We start from the raw sequence: 8,013 nt of genomic DNA on the forward strand, positions 1-8,013 counted from the left end.
ATGCGCCTGCGCTCCCATTTTTTTCTTGGTGCGCTGTTACGAGGGAAGCGAAACATCTGTTGGCATTTTGCATGAGAAACTGAACACAGTGGCAGTCAAAGTACTGATCTACCTTAAACGTCAACGCGCTTGCAGCACCGTCCGCTGCACTCCGCCTGACACTTTAGAACCAATATGGCTACCCGCGAAGAAACGGAGGCGCGGAGTGGGTCAGAAGGTGTCTCCACCAGTGGCGTAAATCCAGAAAAATCACAAGGGGGGACACACATCTTGCCATGGCCACCCTGTTGTTTTTAATAAATATAGGTTTTATTTTTATTTATATAAGAATAAAATAATACTTTGAAAAATAAAAATAAAAACTAGCATGGGGTCCTCGAGTAATTGCGTTGTTCTATTGAATCTTCTCTGAACCGGTCGAGCGGCAGTTGCGATTTCAATAGTCTGACACACTTGAGGGGCAATGAACACAGGTACACATAACAATATAAACAGCTATTTGAAAAGGCTGAATTGTCAAGCAATTCAAGTATATGATGTTTGAAATACAACTCTCAAGGAGGGTCACATTCAAGGGGTGTTCCCCCCCCCAGCCTGAACACAAGGGGGGTCAGGGGCAACCTCCCCCCCCCCCCCCGCAATTTACGCCAATGGTCTCCACCCTGAAAGCGGAGGCGCTGGCATCGAGGCACCCTATGCTATTCACGTACACTGCGCGGCCTAACAGTGCTGACGCAGCAAAAACCACATGACAGTTCTTCCAAAGTCAGTGGGGCCCACGTGCTCGGGGCTAGAATCTATGAGCGAGCCCCTTGCTGGAAACGTTCAATCGGTATTGCGGCGCCTCGTTAAGGAGAGCGGCCGCGGAAAAATATGCTGGCGGGGAAAGCATGGAATTCACCCACCTATGAAAATTAAAGAAAAAAAAGTCGCTGTCCGTATTCACGTCGTGTGTCGCCGGCTGCTTGCTTGCGCGCTGCTTTGCCGACGCCTCCTCATGCTCGCTCCCCGACGTGCGGCCTCTGAGACGCCCTGCGACGTCTCGTCGTGCCTTTTTGGTACTGCGCTGAGGGCGTTTCCCGTCGCTTTGCGTGTCGGCACACAGGCTTGAGAGTCTGCGCGGCTGGGAGCGAATTCCACCGTGGGCAGCCTCGGAGACGCGGCTCCGGCTGTGCCACCCTCGGCCGACGCCTGCCGGCATCGGAGGTGTTTGCTGCTGAGTGTAGTTCGGAGAGTCGGGGGATGTCGGTGCGTGCACGAGCTCGCCGGGCTCGAGCTCGTCTGACGACGGTGTTGCTGCTGCCTCCTGGGCTGCCAACGCGTCCGCCACCAGCTTCTCTTCTCGGTTCGGCTTCCCTCTCGCTTCGCCATGTTGGACGCCATGTTGGGCTTCCTCCCAGCTGCGCTGCTGCGAGGCGCCGCCATGTTGCTGCGCGGGCTCGGGCGGCGGTTGCTGCCGGCTAGAGCCGGGCGTCTCTTTGTGTTTTGGTGCGTCCTCGCCTCCTGGCGCCTTCTCAGACTTATCCTGCTCGGTTGAGCTGCTAGGGTGCTTGTCTGTGAGCGGCGGGACCTTGCGGCCGCGCGGCGCGTCGTCTCCTTTCTTGTCCCACCACGTGTTTCGTGCCGCGGCACTGGCTCCCGGCCGGACTTCCCCTTGAGCATGGGCGTCGGCAGGGAGGGGCAAAAGAGGCACTTGCCCCCCTCAAGCCACAGCAGCACTTGCCCCCACCCAAGCTACACCAGTACTCTCCCCCTCCCCCAGCCTCCATGCAACAGTGCTTTGCACCCCCAAGACAAAACCCTGCCGACGCTCCTGCCCTTGAGGCTGAGTTTCCGCTCTCCTTGTGACCCTTTGCACACCGCAAGGCGATCTTTCTTCCCGTCGCTCTGACCTCCCTCGAGGTAGCTCTCCCCAGTGACCGTATCCTCGACACTGGCCCAACTGACCGCGCTGGCGTCGTCGTCTTCCCTTTCGTCGCCGTTTGCGCTTCTTGCGCCGTGCTCCCCTTCCTCGCCGCTGTCTGCGGCCCACTCTGTCTCGGCGGCGACAGCATGGCTAGGCCTAGCATTGCTGGCTGCCTTCTCTTGCTGCTCGCCGCTGCACATGCCCGTTGGTGGCTCCGCCAGGTTCCGCGCCTGCGCCTGCTTGTCGTCTATCTTGCGACCTCTCCCGGGTCATGGCTTGCGCTGCCGTCTTTACCACCGGAATTTCGCTCGGTACCAGGGGCGTAGACAGAAATATTTTTCGGGGGGGGGGGGGAGGTATACTAATACTTTATGTACGTTCGTGCGTGCCTTTGGGGAAGCTTGAACCCTCCCCCCCCCCCTGGCTACTGCCCTGCTCGGTACCATCCCGTCCTGGGCGTCGCACGGCTTCAGTCGCTTTGCCGGGCGCAGGCCAGTCAGTCTCCTCTGTGTCTGGTCGGTAGCCGGCGCCGTGCCGAGTGTCGGAAACTGGTCCACGTCCATCACCGCCGCCATACTATACGTTTTTCTTGCGGTGCAGTCGACGCTGGCGTGGGCTCCGCTGCAGCGTCGGCACGCTTAAGTACACGTGCCCGTCGGGCGTCCACAGATTCCGCACCTGGCGCAGTGCGGGGTGTCACATTGTGCCTTGAAGTGGCCTTCGAGGTTGCAGCGGTGGCCGAGGCCGCGTACGCCTCGGTATTCGAAGGTTGTTGCTCTGTGGCCACCCACTCGTGCAAAATTCGGGAGTGGATTCTCGAGTCGCATATCCATATTGATGTAACGTGTTCCCGTACGTATGCCGGGCAGTCTTTGTACGTGGCTTCTTCTATTCGTAGCGTGGTTCCAAAACATTTGAGACTGCTTACGACTTCGTTATCGGGCACGTAGCACGGCAAGTATAAGCACATCACGCTTGCGACCTGTTTTGTCACTGGGACAAGGGGAGCTACTCGGGTACCAAGGCGGAGACCACCAGTTTCCAACTGGACTTGAATCGCTTGTATCGAGTTTACTCCGACCTGGAAGTCGAATCTACAGCGGTGTTGAACGCTGCAAATATCTTGTATGCCGACCAGTGTTCCACGGCGTCGATCACCTCGTCCACCGACGTCCCCGGTGGGGTGCGGACGTCAAAGAAGTGTCCCTTAGGTGGCGGCATGGTGACGAGCAGCGTGCCGCCCACGCGCGGGCACGTGCTTGGATAGACCGCTGTTCTGGCGGCAAGGACACCTGCAACGAAAGATCAGTGCGTGGAATTGATGAGACAATGACAAACTTCGGCTTTCGTTTAGTTGTCCCAGAAACGGCATTGCTTTCTTGGCCGGGCACATGCACAAGGCTTACTTTAGGTTTGGAGCCTTATTTCTCATCATTTCTGTCATACACGACACACGTGTTTCCGTGTGTCGCGTTTCCGCCTTCAACAGCACTTTTATGACAACAGTGCACCCACTACGTGTGTGTAAGACAATGCGCGCGCTAACGTGTGTGCCCTTTGTAATGGGTGGCATGCTTTAAACCAGCAGCAATTACGTCATCATCATGAGCCTGTCTACGCCCACTGCAGGGCAAAGGCCTCTCCCATGTTCCGCCAATCAACTCGGTCCTGTGCTTTCTGCTGCCACGTAATACCTGCAAACTTCTTAATCTCATCTACCCACCTAATTTTTTGTCTCCCCCTCACGCGTTTGCCATCTCTTGGGATCCAGTCAGTTACCCTTAATGACCACCGGTTATCCTGCCGACGTGCTACGTGGCCGGCCCATATCCATTTCTTCTTCTTAATTTCAACTATGATATCCTTAACCCCCGTTTGTTCCCTGACCCACTCTGCTCTCTTCCTGTCTCTTAAGGTTACACCTATCATTTTCCTTTCCATCGCTCGCTGCGTCGTCCTCAATTTAAGTTGAACCCTCTTTGTAAGTCTCCAGGTTTCTGCTCCGTAGGTAAGTACCGGTAAGATGCAGCTGTTATATACCTTCCTCTTGAGAGATAGTGGTAGACTACCATTCATGATTTGATAGTGCTTGCCGAATGAGCCCCATCCCATCCTTATTCTCCTAGTTATTTCACTCTCATGGTTCGGCTCCGCGGTTACTACCTGTCCTAAGTAGACGTACTCCTTTACAACTTCCAGCGTCTCGCCACCTATCGCAAAGCGCTGTTCTCTGCCAAGATTGTTCCACATTACTTTAGTTTTATGCATATTAATTTTCAGACCTACTCTTCTACTTTCCGTATCCAGTTCAGTAATCATGAGCTGTAATTCGTCTCCCGCGTTACTCATCAATGCAATGTCATCAGCGAATCGCAGGTTACTGAGATACTCTCCATTAACTCTTATCCCTAATTCTTCCCAATCTAGGGCCCTGAAAACCTCCTGTAAACACGCGGTGAATAGCATTGGAGAGATCGTGTCTCCCTGTCGTACGCCCTTCTTTATTGGGATTCTGTCGCTTTCTTTATGAAGGACTATAGTGGCTGTGGATGCGCTGTAGATGTCTTCCATTATGTTTATATAGGCTTTGTCGATGCCCTGATTCCGCAGTGCTTGCATGACTGCTGATGTCTCCACCGAATCAAATGCCTTCTCGTAATCTATGAAGGCTATGTATAGGGGTTGGTTGTATTCCGCGCATTTCTCTATCACCTGATTGATAGTATGAATATGGTCTATTGTTGAGAAGCCTGTACGAAATCCTGCCTGGTCCCTTGGTTGATTAAACTCTAATGTCCTATTAATTCTGTTAGCAATTACTTTTGTGAATAGCTTGTAGACAACGGACAGTAAGCTGATGGGCCTGTAATTTTTCAGGTCCTTGACGTCCCCTTTCTTATGGATCAAGATGATGTTGGCATTCCTCCAAGATTCTGGTATCCTCCCTGTCGAGAGACACTTCGTATACAGGGTGGCCAGTTTCTCTAACATAATCTCTCCACCGTCTTTCAGCAGGTCTGATGTTACCTGATCCTCACCAGCGGCTTTGCCTCTTTGCATTCCCTTTAGGGCTTTCTTTACTTCTCCTGTTAATACTGGTGGGATGTCAGATTCCTCTGGGATATTACTGCTTCTTACATTATCATCCCGACTGTCTCGGCTGCTGTACAGATCTCTGTAGAACTCTTCCGCTACCTCAACTATTCTATCCATATTGGTTGTGACCTTGCCATCCTTGTCCCTTAATGCATACATCTGATTTTTGCCTATGCACAGTTTTGTCTTCGTAGCTTTGAGGCTTCTTCCGTTCTTTAGAGCATGCTCAATTCTCTCCATATTATACTTTCTTATGTCGGCTACTTTACGCCTATTGATCAACTTCGAAAGCTCCGCCAGCTCTATTTTGTCTGTTGCATTTGAGGCTTTCATAGCTTGACGTTTCTTAATGAGGTTTTTCGTCTCTTGGGATAGCTTACCAGTGTCCTGTCTAACGACTGTACCCCCGACTTCCATTGCACACTCCTTAATGATACTAGTCAGATTATCATTCATTGCGTCAACGCTAAGGTCGGTTTCCTTGGTTAAAGCCGCGTACCTATTCTGAAGTGAAACTCTGAATTCTTGTACTTTCCCTCGCAGAGCTAGTTCATTAATCGGCTTCTTCTTGCGTATCAGTTTCTGCCGTTCCTTCCTCACGTCTAGTTGAATTCTAGATCTTACCATTCTATGGTCACTGCATCGGATCTTGTTAACTACTTCCACATCCTGTATAATGCCCGGGTGGTCGCACATTATGAAGTCTATTTCATTTTTAGTTTCGCCATTAGGACTCCTCCACGTCCACTTACGAGTAGTCCGTTTTCTGTAGAAGGTATTCAAGATCCGTAAATTATTGCGTTCTGCGAACTCTACTAGTAACTCCCCTCTGGCATTTCTAGAGCCGATGCCATATTCCCCAACTGCATGATCTCCAGCCTGCTTCTTGCCTATTTTTGCATTAAAGTCGCCCATCAGTACAGTATACTGTGTCTTTACCCTACTCATTGCTGATTCTACGTCTTCGTAGAAGCGTTCAACCAGTTGATCATCATGGCTCGATGTAGGCGCGTAGGCCTGTATCACCTTCATCCTGTACCTCTTATTAAACTTAATCACGATACATAAAACCCTCTCATTAATGCTATAATATTCCTCTATATTGCCAGCTATATTTTTATGAATAAGGAACCCCACTCCTAGTTCTCTTCTGTCAGCTAAGCCACGATAGCATAGGACGTGTCCGTTCTTCAGCACTGTATAAGCCTCCTGTGGTCTCCTAACCTCACTGAGCCCTATTACATCCCATTTAACACCCTCTAATTCCTCGAATAGTACAGCTAGACTCGCCTCACTAGATAAAGTTCTAGCGTTATATGTAGCCAAGTTCAGATTCCAATGGCGGCCTGTCCGGACCCAGAGATTCTTAGCACCCTCTGCTGCGTCGCAGGTCTGACCGCCGCCTTGGTCAGTTGCTTCGCAGCCGCTGGGGACTGAGGGCCGAGGGTTAATTGGTGTATTCATGTGGGAGGTAGTGGCCAAGTACTACACCAGGGTGGCCAATCCTGCTCTGGTGAGGGAGTGCATTGCTGGCTGTGGTCGCCAGTGAGGCTGCACCCCAAGCCAGCAATTACGTGCGTGATACTTTTTCGAAGTTTCGAAGAGGGCAGTAAACCATTTTGCGGCAAACACTCCGGTTAGCCACAATGACCAGAAAATAAAAGGAACTTACATACAGCGCAAGCAGCCTTTGCCGGCGTTAAAGGGACACCAAAGAGAAAACAATTTTTTTCATATTAGTAAATTAAAATTTCACAATACTGAAAACAGCACTCTCACCGCGAGAAGACACTGAAAAAAGAAAATGGGCGTGGCGACGCCACCTTGAAATTCCCGCACCAAACTCCATGACGTCATAGATTTTGACGGCGTTGCAAGGTCGTATGTAGTTCCTAATCAGTAAAAGTAAAGTACATTGCCCTCTGAGAGGGCCGTAGTCCTAACATACCAAGTTTCAGGAAATTTCATTGAGCCAATGTCGCCAAAATACGAAAAATGCAGTTTGAAATCCGTGAGGTCACACGCGGAGACTTCGGCGCGAAGTTTAAAAATGAAACTTTGAGTTTATTTTTTCCTCTAATAATAAACGTGTGATGGTGAAATTAACGAGATTGGAATTCTCCCAGTACAATTTATCGATCTAAACCGATTCATTGTTTCACTTTAGTGTCCCTTTAAAGCAGGCGGGGGAAAAAAGCATCCGCGAGGTAATCGACCAGAGGACAGACATGCCGTCATGTTCGGGCTGGAGATGCATGCGTGAGCTACACAACTGCACTCACTGGTACACAGTTAATTGTGCAGCGGCTAGACAAAGTGAGCAGTCGCAGAGAAATGGATAAACGTGGCTTTCGTCCACATACCTAAATAAAGTCACAGTCCGTGTCCATTCCATCCGCCACCACCTGTTTGTTTGATCCCAGGCCTTAAAGCCCGGTCGGCTGGGCACGATGTCCGCCATTATTCGCTTCGAATGATGCGTCGCGGTTCCGGCTATGCCGGCCTCAGCGGACGTCGGTCGAATGCGTTGCTGGCCGGAGTTTGGACGTTCTGGAGATTTAGGTGCAGATTCGTCGATGACCAGCGTACAGGTGCTCACAAAATAATTCGAACGCTGGACAGGCGGCCGCTCGCCAGTGGAAAAATAGTGCCATGATCTGCGCGTGCGCGGCATCCCTAGCAAGCGAGACTCGCTAACTATATAGGCGAAGCTGTTTAGGCTATCGGTAACTTGTGCTCCGTCGTGCAAAACTCCACGGGTGGATATGCGCCACATGAATTGGGAAAACCCCACTACCGAGTACAGCAGGTGCGAGCGTTAAACGAAAACGCTGCTCGGCGAAGTGGAGCACATAAAACACATGAAAGAGAAAGATAGAGAAAATAAAAGAGAGAGGGAGAAAGCGATAGAAAGAGAAAAATAGACAGAAATAAGGGGAATAAAAACACAGAAAGATAGACAGAGAAAGGCATAGAAAGATACAGAAAGAGACACGAAAAAAGAGAGATGA

The sequence above is a fragment of the Rhipicephalus sanguineus genome, chromosome 4, assembly GCF_013339695.2.
Source record: "Rhipicephalus sanguineus isolate Rsan-2018 chromosome 4, BIME_Rsan_1.4, whole genome shotgun sequence".
Lineage (NCBI taxonomy): Eukaryota > Metazoa > Arthropoda > Arachnida > Ixodida > Ixodidae > Rhipicephalus > Rhipicephalus sanguineus.